This window comes from Panthera leo, chromosome E3 (genome assembly GCF_018350215.1).
Source record: "Panthera leo isolate Ple1 chromosome E3, P.leo_Ple1_pat1.1, whole genome shotgun sequence".
Classification (NCBI taxonomy): Eukaryota; Metazoa; Chordata; class Mammalia; order Carnivora; family Felidae; genus Panthera; species Panthera leo.
Window position 1 is genome coordinate 4,345,820 of NC_056694.1, and position 15,400 is coordinate 4,361,219.

The window sequence follows — 15,400 nt, forward strand, 5'->3', positions numbered from 1 at the left end:
TGTGGTACACTGTATGAGGACTGGTGTTTTCTTTCTTTCCTTTTTTCTTTCTTCTCTGCTCACTACTCTTCCTCTAATGCATAGTGGCTAGCACATAGAAGCCACTCAATAAATACGTGTTGAATAAATTTGCTAAAAACATCATCAATAGAGAAGCTGTAAGCCACTCAAAGTCTCAAAGAGATGCCTGAGTAAGATCTGATCAGGACTTGCTGGTTGAGCTCTAAAAACAAAAAAGCTGCAGAGTGTATCCCCAGATCCATCAAAGTGACCCTGGTATGGGAGGTCTGGTCTGCCCCTCGGGGGCAGATGACGCCAGCTATCTTTCAGTCACCACCTTGGAAGAATGCCAGGGCACACTCAAACCCCCCGAATTAGCCAACATCACCAGGGGATGTGAGCCTCGGTATTGTCCTGAGATCCAGCCATCACAGACCACCCATCAGAAATCCAAACTCATGACTCTCGTGGGACTCCAGACCAGGGGGAAAGAAGGATTGAGAACCAAAGAAGCGATATTTACACCTACCACCAGATGGAGGGACCATCTCATTAAAGGCCGTGGAGGTTGGCATCCCGACAGTGATCCTGGGAATTTTACTGCGCATTGGCCATTGGTACGGAGAAGATGAAGTGGGTACAGAACCTTGAAGGACAAAAGCCTTCTTGCTGGCAAGAAATACCTTGACAGGAAAATGCCCATGTCAGGGGCTTGCCCACCAAGACACCAAACTGCCTTTTCTAGAGAACAGTTGTACACCTGTGGTCCCCAGTGCTCTACCTGCCTGTGAGAAACTCTGCACAACAATCACCTTATTCACCTTGAGAGCCAGCGAGGTACCCAAGAGGTGCTGAAAGTGATTTCCTTCATGCCCTGGCTTGAATTTAATATAGGTGACAGACGTTCTAAATTAGACTTCTGAAGGTAACACTGTATGTCATCTCTAATAATAAGCTTGGTGTCAGATTCTTAGTAGGGTGATGTTATGGGCTGAGCTGTGTCCCCCAAATATTCACGTGTTGATGTCCTAATCGCTAGTACCTCAGACAGTGACTGTATCTGGAGACAGGGTCTTTAAAAAGGTAATTACATTAAAAAGAGGTCATTAGGGTGGGTCATAATCCATTATGACTGAAGAGACGAGGACATAGACAAACACACAGAGAAGACCAAGTGAAGACTCAGAGAGAAGGTGGCCATCTTGTGCCAAGGACAGAGGCCTCGAAGAAACCAAATCTGCCAACACCTTGATCTTGGACTTCTCAACTTCCAGAACTGTGAGAAAATACATTTCTGTTGTCTAAGCTGCCCAGTCTGTGGTACTTGTTATGGTAGCCCCAGCACACCAATATAGGCAACTAGCCGTAATAATCAAGTAAAGAAATGACGAGAAATACTCACACGGGAAAAAGGAAGAAGCTTTGTTAATAAAGATTGTAATGCACGTACTAAAAAAAAAAATGCATCAATATGGAACTGTAGAGACACAGTGAAGGGGGTGATCATTCATTCCTGGGGGGGGGTGGAGACTAAGAGGGAGGGTCCGTCAATGGAGGGTGAGACGGATCTGGAAGGATAAGCAGCCATTTATTGGGTCAAGAGTTTGGGCTGGAGGAGGGGAGGAGAGGGTGAAAGAATGTGAAGGGTGCTCGGGAGCAAAGTCCTGATGGTGAGCAAGAACACAGTGAGCAGAGGATCTAGGAGTTGACGAAGTAAAGCAGGGAGTGGAGAGGGGCAGGGGGGGTGGGAGACAAGGGAAGAGAAAAGCTGGGACCAAATCCCAGAAGACTTGGGGCACCAGCCTGAGAGATCTGACAGCACCATGGAAGGTTCGGAAGCCAGTGGAAGCTTTGCAGACTTCCTTTAAAAAAAAAAAAACACACACACACACACACAAAAAAAACACTTAGGGGTGCCTGACTGGCTCAGTCTGTAGAGCACACAACTCTTAATCTCAGGGTTGTGAGTTCAAGCCCCACATTGAATGTAGAGCCTGCTTAAAAAAAAAAAAAAGAAAGAAAGAAAGAAAGAAAAGAAAAGGGCAGCCTGGGTGGCTCAGTCAGTTAAGCATCTAACTCCTGATCTCACCTCGGGTCTTGATCTCCAGGTCATGAGTTTAAGCCCCATGTTGGGATCCATGCCAGGCATGAATCCTACTTAAATTAAAAAATAAAATAAAGTAAAAATTTTAAAACTCACTTGGAGGATGGCTGTGTCCACTCAAATAAGATCAAAGTCACTGAGGCAAGCCTTCCACTGGACACAACAAAAACAATGTGGATGTCGCATAAAACAGCTTCTTAAAATAATCACAGAGCCACAAGATCTTGAGTCGTTACTGGGCTGAGAGATCCAAAGAGGATGTTAATCCGGGGGAGTCAATCAGGTTCAGGGCTGCCTGGGCCTGGGGTCACTCACTGGTCCTTTCCTAGGAGAGACTCTGAGGGTTTCATGTGACTAGGGACGGGGTGAATGTTCTGACTTGGGAAACTTGACAGATGGGGTACAGAAGAACTTCCATTCTGGAGGTCAAGGCCGTGCTTTTCAGCTGGGACTTCCTGAGTTGAGATGCCTGCCCCCATGAATCTCCATTGTCTCTCGCCACACGTGGGCTACTCCCCTGTGGTAGAGGGTCCGTAAAGGGAGCTGCTTTTGAAGAGCCTGGCCATCAGCCTTCCCCCAGGTCCATTTTTGCCTTGCCATGTCCATACTCTTTATCTTGAACTTGGAGTACTTTGGGTTTTCAACTCTGCTCCTCTCCTTGGTTCAGCACTATGGCCCTTTTGGGAAAGCAGGCCCCTAACAAGAAGCCTCTTCTACCAGAACTGTGCCTTCTCTGCTTTCACAGGAGTCATTTTGAGCCTCAGTTTGTCTCTTTCATGAGGGATCTCCTAGGAAGGTTCCCCAGAGCAGCTGATGTATTCCAACATCCTGAATTTGTCTTGCTAAATTTCTGACCCTAATTCAAGAAGATGTCCCCGCTTAACATGGTGCAAACATTTCCAGATACAGTCCCAAACAGTCATTCCTCTCTGGAGGGCATTTCTGTCCTGCCTGTTTGCCATGTAGGAAGTGCTACATACGCAATGAAAGAATGATGGCCGAGATAGCATCACAAACACATATTGTGCAACTATTTTGTCATGATTATCACTTTTGTTTTCATTTAGGCAAATCTTTCAGAGTTGTTGGCGTTGGTGGGGGGGGGTGGTTTTCAGCAGGGGTAGGCTTCTTTTTACTTAGTACTGCTGGAAACCATGTCACAAATACCTCTTAATTCAAGTGTAATGGACACGTAGGAAGGTGCATGTATCATGAGCTTGATGAATTTTCACGAAGTGAACACACTTGTATAATTGGCCCCCAAAACAAGACAAATAACTTGACCAGAACCCCAGAAAACCCCTCCTGCTCTCTTTCGGGCACTGCCCACCTCTCCCTTAGATGACTAAGGGTAGTCATTATCCTGACTTTTAAGGCCATGGATGGGGTTCTCCAGGCTTTTGTGCCCTTTATTTCCTAAATGTATACAGAATTATATTGGATATACTCTTTTGTGCCTGGCTTCTTTCACTCAGCATTACAACCGGGAGGTTCGTTCCTATGTAGATGTGAGTCATTTTCATTGTTGGAGAGTGGTTCTCGAAGTGTGGTCTGGAGAGCCCTGCGGCTTCCCGAGACTGCCTTCAGGGAGTCTCTGAAGTCAAAACTTTTTTCATAGAAATACTAGGCATTATTTTCTATTTTTGCTAATGTGCAAAACAATGGTGGGTAAAAGTGTTGGTGTCTTCACATTAATCGAGACAATGGCACTAACCTATACCCACATGTACTTGCAAGAAAAAAAAAATCCAGTTTCACTTAAGAATGTACTTCATTATTGGGTCGCCTGGGGGGCTCAGTCGATCAAGCGCCGGACTTCGGCTCAGGTCATGATCTCACGGTTTGTGGGTTCGAGCGCCGCGTCGGGCTCTGTGCTGACAGCTCGGAGCCCGGAGCCCGCTTCGGTTTCTGTGTCTCTCTCTCTCTCTGCCCCTCTCCCTCCCTCTCTCTCTCTCTCTCTCTCTCTCTCTCTTTCTCTCTCTCTCTCTCCCCCTCTCTCTCAAAAATAAAATAAAACATTAAAATTTTTTTTTAAAAATGAATGTACTTCATTAGAAGCAGTGAAAGTATTGACTTCATTGGGACACCTGGTGGCTCAGTTGGATGAGCATCCGACTTCAGCTCAGGTCATGATCTCGTAGCTTGTGGGTTCAAGCCTCACGTCAGGCTCTCTGCTCTCAGCACAAAGCCTGCTTTGGATCCTCTGTCCCCCTTTCTCTGCCCCTCCCCTGGTTGCACTCTCTCCAAAATAAATAAACATTTAAAAACATTGACTTTTTAAACATTAAACATTTAAACATTAAACATTGACTTCATTAGATCTGGACCCTTGAGTACATGTCTTTTTCATACTCTGAATGGAGAGTATGCCCGAAACAGGGGTTGTCTTGAGGAAAAGCCTTTGGGTAATAGCTGAGTCATGAACTAAACTGGCTACCTTTTTTTTTTTAATGGAACACCATCTTTTTTTTTTTAATATTTATTTATTTAAAAAAATTTTTTTTAACGTTTATTTATTTTTGAGACAGAGAGAGACAGAGCATGAACGGGGGAGGGGCCGAGAGAGAGGGAGACACAGAATCGGAAGCGGGCTCCAGGCTCCGAGCCATCAGCCCAGAGCCTGACGCGGGTCTTGAACTCACGGACTACGAGATCGTGACCTGAGTCGAAGTCGGACGCTTAACCGACTGAGCCACCCAGGTGCCCCGTAAATATTTATTTATTTTTGAGAGAGAGAGCACACATGGGGGAGGAGCAGAGAGAGAGGGGGACAGAGGAGCTGAAGCGAGTTCCATGCTGACAGCAGAGAGCCCGATGCGGGGCTCAAACTCATGAACTGCGAGATCATGACCTGAGTTGAAGTCAGACACTCAACCGACTGAGTCACCCAGGCAGTCCTGGAACACCATCTTTTAAGAACGACTGGCCAATAAAGTATGATATTTCAGACTCTGGCAGTTGGCAGACACTTTCTTGAAAGCAAATTTTAAAAAGTAACCATGTGTTTACTGCCAGTGATAAAATTGGAGCTTTCAAGAGAAAATTAGAATTTTAGAACATTTATATCTGCCACTGTGAGCTTGGCAGTTTCCCAATACTTAAAATTTTTGTTTGATGAAATGGGTGGTGATATTAACAGATACTTTATGAAAGTATTTATGAAAATATCTTATACTTTATGAAATGTGTCAGCATTTGGAAAAGATGCATAACTCAGTGAACGAGTATTTTCTGAATGAGCAAAGCCTGATGTAACAAACTCATGCACGTGTAAAAGATCACTATAAAATGCAAGATAGACCAAGGGCACCTGGGTGGCTCAGCTGCCTAAGTGTATGACTCTTGGTTTGGGCTCATGTCATGTTCTCATGGTTTGTGAGTTCAAGTGCCGAATCGGGCTCTGTGCTAACCGCACGGAGCCTGCTTGGGATTCTCTCTCTGCCCCTCCCTCTCTCTCTCTCTCAAAGTAAATAAATAAACTTAAAAGAATTATAAAATGCAAGATAGACCAAAGGATTTTAGTGGAACAGAGTTTAAAAATGTAGGTTGAGGGGCTCCTGGGTGGCTCATTCAGTTAAGCGGCTGACTCTTGATTTCAGCTCAGGTCATGATCGTGGGGGTCGTGGGATTGAGTGCTGCACCAGGCTCTGTGCTAAGTGTGGAGCCTGCTTGGGATTCTCTCTCACCCTCTCTCTCTGCCCCTCCTCTGCTTTCTCTCTTTCTCTCTCAAAGTAAATAAATAAAATAAACTTTTAAAAAAATCTTAAAAAAACAAAAAAAGAAACTACCACTTGCTGGGGCACCTGGGCAGTTCTTTCGGTTCAGTGTCTGACTCTTGGTCTCAGGATCTTGAGAGATCAAGCCCCATGTTGGGCTCTGTGCTGGGTGTGGAGCCTACTTAAAAAAAAAAAAAAAAGAAGAAAGGAAAAGTAAAAAGAAACTACCACTTGTCAAGTTTTGGTAAGATATCAAAGAAGAATATACATGATTGTTTGAAAAGACTATTAAAACACTCCTTCTTTTCATCATGTATTTACGTGTAAGGCCACAATTGCTTTCCACACTTCAACTAAAATAACATATTGCAACAGACTGAATGCAGGAGCAGAAGTGAGAATCCACCTGATTCCTATGAAATCTGACATTTAAAGAGATTTGAGAAAATGCAAAACAATGCCATTCTTCCCATTCATGCTTTTTTGAGGGGCTGTTTTGGAAAATATAGTTATTTTCCACAGAAATAAAAAGTTATGATACTCCGTAATGAGTTCATTATTATTTTTTGTTACTTTGTAATGAGTTCATTATTTCTAAATGACTTTATAATTAACTAAAGACCTCTCAATTTTAATTCCTAATACAGTAAACACGATAACACTTTAGGGTCTCAAAATTTATGTAAAGGGCTTACAAAGCAAGTAAATTTGAGAAATTGTGCTGCACCACATTTTTTTTAAACTTTTTTTTTTTAAATTTTAAAAACAGAGGGTAAGAGAGAATCTTAAGCAGGCTCCACACTCAGCAGGGAGCCCAACGTGGGGCTTGATCCCACAACCCTGGGATCATGACCTGAGCCAAAATCAAACGTCAGGTGTTCAACTGGCTGAGCCACCCAGGCGCCCCTGCATCACATTTTATGAAGGTAAAATTTTAACTGCAAAAAAAGGATTTATTTGCAATCATTCCCCCCCCGCCCCTCCCCCCCCCCCCCCCCCCCAGTTACTTGGGGAAAAAGCCACCATTCAATTCTGGGTCAGCGCTCAGCTTGAGCAGAAGCTTGAGACAACACCAGGTCCTAGGCCATGTCGAGGGTACTGGAAATGGGGAGTTTCTCCTAGAGTGGTGGGCTCAGCTATGGAAATGGAAACCGAGGACTGTAGTAGGTTGTTCGAGTAATCACCTCCCCCGCCCCCACCGGCAACCCAGCCCCAGTGAATCACGTGTCCATGCAATTTGCAGTGTGACTTTGCCCCGCCACCCAAGAGGTGGGGTCAGGTAGACTCCACCCTCTGGATCTGTGGCCTTGAGACCAGCAGAATGCCACAGAAGGGGCACTGTGCAGTGGTCATTTTAAAAGTATCGTCAAGATGGAGAGCTTAAACTCTGGAAGCAAAGATTCCTGGGAGAATGACCGAGTTGATAGCACCGTCCCTGTCTGTCTTGGGGATGCTATGATGACTGGGCTGGGATGCCAGCCCAGGGGTAACGGAGACATGTATTCGCCCTCCAGGCCAGAGTGGAAGATTGTTATCAGAGATTGCTCATGGAATCCACCGAGAAGGTGGTGGCTGGTGGGGGTGGGAGGGACCTGGAGTCCCAGTGTCACTTGCAGGGTTAAAACTAAATTATCAGACCCAAGAAGATTCAGGGTCGGTATCAATGCTGTAGCGGAGGGCTGATTTCTTAAATTTTGTGCATGGCAGGCTTGCATTGGAGGGATGGGCCAAGTCTGGCGATGCCCGGGGTTGGGTCACACAAGTGGAAGTCGTTCCGAGAGCACTCGTTCATTCAAGCCCTTTTTCTCCGTGATCTCGAGTTTCCCCTAGAGGTGGTTCTCTCTGTTGTGTTGAAATGCTTCCTGGATGCTTCCTCTTAGCCTCCTCTGGCATGATTTGCTCGATCACGGGAGCTGGTGAGTGCCAGGCATGCCCGTGTGCTCCCACTTTGGGTAGACACACTGGTTATCATGCTCGCTGTGTTCCGGGCTCTCCGCGGCTGTGATAGGCACGTGAGAGGAGGGGCTTTCTCTAGCGAGGATCAGCTGTGGAACTTTTCCTGGCGTGTTCACACTTCCTCTTTTCCCAGGCCAACTTTTTATCAAAGCACAGTGGTTTTCTGGGAAACGTTTTACAATCTCCTCTCAAAAAAAAAAAAAAAAGCCATGACTTGCACCATTTGATGATTGCCATGGGTAAATCGTTCCACCGTGACTGATTTCAGCCACCAGCTTGATGTCGACTGACTTGCAAAACTTAAAAATGTAAAAGCCATCGCTTCTAAGCCGGCGTGGACTGGATCCAGCATCGCGCCCGGCCAAGACAGGAGGTATTTTGGAATCTCCTGTGCTCCTGGAGTCTTCAACTGTTCGTGCTGTTTTGGGCCGTGTCTCTAACACGCCGGGATAGGCCCTTATCACCCCTGTGAACTTCCTCCTCCGACCTCGCCTCCTGCGCCCCGCCTCCAGTCCACAGCTGTTCCTCAGTCCCGGAGGGCTGACTCAGTCTCCCCGAGCGCAGCACTTCAGAGGCTCTCTGGAGTCATGAGGTGGCACTGCCTGATGGCACAGCTGCTAACTGAACACATCCGGCCTCTGAGAAGAGCCTGGAACCCCTCTGCTCCTGCCGCGGCTGTAGCGGAAACTCCTCCGACAGTGTGGGCGGAAGCCACTGCCAATCGTGGCATCTCACTCTGCTGGGCGCTCAGGGGCATTCCACAAGCCCTCAGTTGTCCTTGGTCCCCGCTCTGTCACACTCCTCACACCAGCCTTCCCAGCCGTCCACGTCTGTTCATGCCTGTGCGTCGTCTGACTTTGCTTCCTCGCTGCAGAGATCTGGTCTGCGCTCTCATAGACCTACGCTCTTCTCAGACATCACAGCGAACCATCAAGCCAGTGGCGTGTTGGAGCGGGAAGAGCCCATCGTGTGCAATTCTTCCTGACTCGGCGTTCAGTGACATCGCACCGGTAGCTTGAAATAGGCCACGGGGGGGCATTTACCCCATAGGAATCAACAGCGCTGCGCACCAGAGCTCACTCCCCAGAGAACCAGTCGTGAAGCTTTTACTAGCCCTTATAGCGTTAGGTCTCCGTTGCAAGGCGATGACTGACCTCCCAACCATTTATCTCGTTCCCAGATCTTTCTTTCACTTGCCACTCGATACAGTCTGATCCATTTTGCTATACGTAAGTTTTCCCGTAGCTACTTCAGGTCAGGCTTGCTCTAACCCTATCAAACCTGCTTGGTCATCATCGTTAGTCAAGTAAAGTTTCTGGGGCCGACATTGTTAAAATAGTCCCCTCTTCTGGATCTGAAATTCAAGAATTATGACGGCAACTACGAAAGAAGTCAAGCACGTTAAGAACAGTATGGTGATAGGGGCGCCTGGGTGGCGCAGTCGGTTAAGCGTCCGACTTCAGCCAGGTCACGATCTCGCGGTCCGTGAGTTCGAGCCCTGCGTCAGGCTCTGGGCTGATGGCTCGGAGCCTGGAGCCTGTTTCCGATTCTGTGTCTCCCTCCCCCGTTCATGCTCTGTCTCTCTCTGTCCCAAAAATAAATAAAAAACGTTGAAAAAAAAATTTAAAAAAAAAGAACAGTATGGTGATAAAAGCCACTTCGTGTCAACATTTACCCAACACCACAAAACAATGACATAAAGACGATGTTCTAAACACATTTCTGGGGAAACAAAAAAAAAGCTAAATAATGAAGTCTGAGGCAAACTTGAAGCAGCAAGAAGAATGATGATAAAGATAGGGTCAACTCAGGAATCAATCGGGCTTTTCCGTCAGGGCCTGCCAGAGACCCCGCACACGCCGTGGTTCTCTCTAGCATCACGGCACCTGCCACGGATACATGGAGCACCACGGCTGGCACCTGTAATGTAGGCAAGGACTCCAGCAGCCTGGCCTTTGGCCCCCAGCCCGGGCCTGCTACAGAGCTCTCTCTTGCTCAGGAAGCACTCAAAAATGGCACCCTTCTGAGTCACCTAAAAAATTGTAGCTCTATTCTCATGTGTGATATGTGTCGTCTCCAAAATCTAGAGAGGCCTATCAAACGCCCAGCCTCTTTCTTTTTTTTTTTAACGTTTATTTATTTTTGAGACAGAGAGAGACAGAGCATGAGACAGGGGAGGGTCAGAGAGAGGGAGACACAGAATTGAAACAGGCTCCGGGCTCTGAGCTGTCAGCACAGGGGCCCGATGCGGGGCTCGAACTCACGGACCGCGAGATCGTGACCTGAGCCGAAGTCGGCGCTCAACCGACTGAGCCACCCAGGCGCCCCACGCCCAGCCTCTTTCTTGACAGTAGGAGATAAAATGTATAATAACTTGTCTTGGGCACCTGGGTGGCTCAGTCGGTTAAGCGTCCAACTTGGGCTCAGGTCATGATCTCACAGTTCGTGGGTTCAAGCTCCATGTCTGGCTCTGTGCTGGCAGCTCGGAGCCTGGAGCCTGCTTCAGTTTCTGTGTCTCCCTCTCTCTCTCTCTCTCTCTCTGCCCCTCCCCTGCTCATACTCTGTGTGTCTCTCTCTCTAAAAAATAAACATTAAAAAAAAAACTTTAAGCAACCTTAGCATATGAATCATGGTCCTCTTAGATTCCTAGTCTGATAATTCCAACATCCCTGCTTGTGGGTTTCTGCTGTGGTGAGCTTGATTCTTTCTCTCTGTTCACCTGTCTGTCTAGTTTAGGGGGCAGTGGCTTACCCTACGACCCTTACCCTACGACCTCACCTCTCTGACAGACAAGTTGTTGTTTTCAGTTTGTTGAGTTTCTTACTTGTCGTTGGGATGGCGTGGCACCTTCCCAGACCCTCGCGTGCCAGACTGAGATCAGAGTTCTGTCCATCTGTTCTTAGGCCCTTTGTCTGTCTACCTTTGTGTGAATGTGGAAGTTGGTGGGCACTTGCTTGGGGAGAGGTGGCAGGCTCCGCCCTCCCTCATTATCCCTGTCGGTTTTGTTCACCTCTTTGGGAGTGAGAAGACTGGAAACCAACCTGTCCCCGGGCTCCTGCAGCACTAAAACATTTTATTTTCCCAATGCCTAATATATGCCAGGAACTGGTCTCATCACTGGAGGTACAGCAGCTAATAAAACACCGTTCCTACCTCCTGGCACCCGCCTTCCTGCCTGCCTAGAGAGGACGCATTCATCTTTCGAGTGCCAGCCTTCCGTGCTGCTTGTTCTGTAAATGTCAGCTGATAGCGTGCTCCGGGGAGGCGGTGGGGGTGGCCGTTAAGACATCAACCTCCTCTAAAGTGCCTGGTGCTGAATGAGGCCCAGATGCATGTAAAAGCTAGAGCAGACAGCGGGAACCGGTGTCACTCCTCTCCAGATCCCGTGTTTACATTTCATAGTGAATTCTCTTCCGACCTGGAGAGCCGCCTGGAGGCCAGGAGTTGAAGGTGTTTTGCCTGCAGAGAAATATTTTCCCATTACCATGTGCAACCCCAGCTGATATAAGAGAAGATCATTTCCCTGCATGCCAACCTCAGGGGCAGAAGGATGATGCCATCTTCCTAAAGGAAGACACATGAAGAGATAAGCGAATGAGGAAGTCTTGCTCAGTGCCGTGGTCTCCGCTATCGGCCTATCTACATTCCTCTCCCGCCAACTTGCTCTGCCTCGTTCAATCAAACAACGCTCCCTTGTTCCTCCGAGTGGAGGACAAAGCTTCAGATTTGAAATCAGCCCCCAAATCAGCAGCCCAAATGGACACTCACAGGCTTATCCTCTCTGAATCAACATTTAATTAAAAACAATCCAAACAAAGAACGCGTACAAGGATATGAAGGCTATCTGAACAGTAAATGACTTTTTTTTTTTTTTTTTGGTTTCGTTTGTGTTTCCATTTTAATCTAAGGGGTTGGACTGAGTGGGTGTTCTTGCCACTGGGCCCCAAAGGATCGTGATTCTGCGATTCTGTGTTGCCATGGGGATGGGATTACATGATTCAGATGCGCAGCAGGGTCCGCTGCCGAGGGAATTACGGGCCTCTTCACCCTCTCTCTCAGGGCTTGTTTTCTCACAGATATTAGCCACGGGACGAAATAAGCTCGGGGCCTCAGGTGCTGAGAGAGAAGGGAAAAATCAGCTTTGTGGGAGGTTTTGGAGGAAGTGAAAAATTCCACTTGCTGGTTGACCCGGGTGGTCTCCTGGAGACAGCCGGACACACGGATGGCATGGTTACAAGTGTCTTCAGAAGGCTCATTCCAAGGCATGAGTCAGTGCCTGCCATTCCACAGGGGCCTGCTGGGATCATGGCTAGATGGCAGCGAGACCCAGAAGGTTTGAGTGCTCCAGAAGGCATCAGAACCTTCCAGACCCAGGGTACCATGGAGGATGAGCAGTGAGGGAAAGGAGGCATGAGGGAAGTTTCTGAGGCGATAGACAGTTGTCTCTCCTGCCTGGGTTTTAGTTACATGGGTGTATTTGTTAAAACTCATCAAATGGCACACCTCTGTTCTGGGCATTCGCCTAAAATGTAGATTCTATCTCAATAAAAGCAATACTTCAGATGGGAAGGGGAGACGGCAGCCTTGGGGAACCACAGGAGAATAGCCCTAGGGTGTCTCTAAACTTTTTTTTACCCCCTATGGAGTAGAGATAGTTTAGTATTTGCTACAGGGTACATGGCAGGGCGTGATGTTTGCGCTCGTGTTTTGTGTGCACATTGACCACCCCGGTTGTGGTCCCCTGAGGATGATCGTGCCAGTCTCCTCCTCCTCCCTCTCAGCTCAGGACCTCCAAGTGTCAGTCTGTGTTGCTGTCCTGTGTTGATTGGGAGGGCATAGCATTGGAGCAGGAGTTGGGGGAGCAGGACTCCAGCCCCCATCTGGTCACTAATCCACTGAACTCTAGTTAAATTCTCTGGGCTGCAGTTTCCCCAGGTGCAAAATGGGGTCAGCGAAGCTCAGGGTCACCACGAGGGGACAAAGCACCCTGGAGGGGTCTGTCCTCGCAGCGGAGGAGACCGGAGACTGCCCAACGTGTGAACGGCAGGCGTGATGTAGAACACCGGCAGCTGTCAGGCACTCGGGGACCTCGGGGTCTTCTGGTTTGGGGGGAAATCAAGAAACAAATGGTGCGTGGGGGGGGGGGAATGCATTTTAGAACAAGGTGGTCAAGTCAAATTGTAGCTTTGCCACTTCTGATCTTGTATGGCTGGGCCAAGTCATTTCATTTCTCCTACATCATAAAGCTCCCCGAGTCTCAGTTTACACAACCGTGAAACGAAAAGCACGATCACAGCAAGTCAAAGGAGAAGAAAGCAGTGGAAAAGGTAATGTGTCAAAGAAAGTGTAGAATTTCCCACAGCCTGGATTCTGTGGATTGTCTCACTGTGGTGTCCTTGGACATTTTTCTTCTGCTCCTTGTTTTTCCTGTCCTGTGGGCCATGAGATCCGCAGGCTTAGACGGGTTTTGTTTTGTTTTGTTTTGTTTCACCACTACTCCTTGACTATGTTGCCTACAACCATATCGATGAACAGAATATCTGGCTTTCTCGTTTTTGTTTTAAACGTCAGCAGTTGTTGGCGGTCATTGTTTAAGATCATTAGGGATTGCAAAATGACGAATAGTATAATTCTATCAATTCTTAATTGACAGATTACCCCTTATCAGTTACTGGGTTACCCAAGGTACTATTTATATAGGAAAGACAAGATGTCTGCTCCTATATATACCCATTGTAAAAATAATGACTTGAGGGGCACCTGGGTGGCTCAGTCGGTTGAGTGTCTCTTGATTTTGGCTCAGGTCATGATCCTGGGGTCATGGGATCAAGCCCCGTGTCGGGCTCTGTGGTGAGCACGGAGCCTGCTTGAGTTTCTCTCTCTCTCTCTCTGTCTCTCTCTCCCTCTGCCCCTCTTCCCTGCTCATTAGCACGTGCTCTCTTGCACTAAAATAAGAATAAATAAAAATAAATAAAAAGAATGCTGACTTGGTCTCCTAGTATCTTCCAAAGGTGATTAATAAATATTTTTTTCAACGTGTCAGCAAACATGGTTTTTTTCTAGTCTAATAATAGGTGAGAAATGGCCTCTCCTCTTATCTCTCTTATAATGAATGTGGTTGAGCAATTTTTAATGTTTTAGAGAACTTGCTTTTTTTTTTTTTTTTTTCCTGTGAGCTCTCTGTTCATGCCTAGTGTCCATGTTTAGGTAGGGCTTTTGTTTTCTCTAATTTTTAGGATCTCTCTCTGTATTAGGCATAGTAACCCTTTGCCTATGACCTACATGACAGGTATTTTCCCCAGTAAGTTCTTTGCCTTTCTACTCTGGTCATGGTATTTTAAGCTTTGTAAATGTTGTTTAAATTTTCATTCAGTCAAATTTACTAATCTTTCCCACTATTGTATCTGGATTTTAAGTCATATTTATAGGGAAGTTTTCTTCATCCCCAGTAACAGAGAAATTTCCTCGTGTTTTCTTCTTTTTCCTTCTTCTTTTTTTTTTTAAGCACGGCACCCAATGCGGGGCTTGAACTCGTTTGTGACCCTGAGATCAAGACCTGAGCTGAGATCAAGAGACACCTAACTGAGCCACCCAGGTGCCCTTCCTTGTGTTTTCTTCTAATACTCACATGGTTTCATTTTTTTATTTTACATTGAAATCTCTGATTCATTTAAAATCTATTGGTTGTATGGTGTGAGGAATGGATCTAATTATATCTAATTCCATTAGGCCAGCCAGCTATCCCAGGATCACACATTAAAAAGTCCTCTATGCCTCTTACTGATTGGAAATGCTCTCTTTATCATGCACTTATCTTGCATCTGCAGTTGATTCTTTTTTAAAAAATTTTTAAAGTGTATTTATTTATTTTGAGAAAGAGAGTGCAGAAAGGGGCAGAGAGAGAGGGGGAGAGAGAATCCCAAGCAGGCTCTGCACCATCAGCATAGATCCCGATGTGGGGCTCAAACTCCCAAACTGTGAGATCATGACCTGCGCTGAAATCAAGGGTTGGATGTTCCACCCACTGAGCCATCCAGGCGCCCCTGCAGTTAGTTCTGATTCTGGATTTTGTCTTCTCCTTCTGTGCCCTTCTGTCCGTGAACAGGCCGGTGTCTCATTTTTAATGACAGAGGCTGCATCTGTGTTCTAATATATTGAAATCTGGCTGTCTTTCAAGCATTATCTGGCTGTTCTTATTTCTTCTTTTCCAGATTATAATCCACTTGTTTTTAATTCCAGGGGAAGGAAACTAATAGTATTTTTTCCCCTTGAGATCTTGTTAAATTTATAGATCAACTTAGGGAGGGCTGACATCTTCATGATGACCCTATCCAAGAATGTCCCATGACTTGTCATTTGCTGCAGTTCCCCCTTTGCCTTTCAAAAGTGTTGTTATAGCTTCTTATGTGAATTTTTTAGACATTACTTTTTAATACTTTGCTTAAGTGTTTTATTTTGTATCACCAATAGGGTCATCTCTTCCATAATACCTTTTTTCTTCCATTATATCTTTTGAACAGCTTTTGTTTATACAGATTTTTGCATGCCGGTTTTATAACCTGCTTCTTTTACAAAATCTCCTTATATTGTAGTGTTTCTCCATTGACCCTTTTGTGTATTCGAG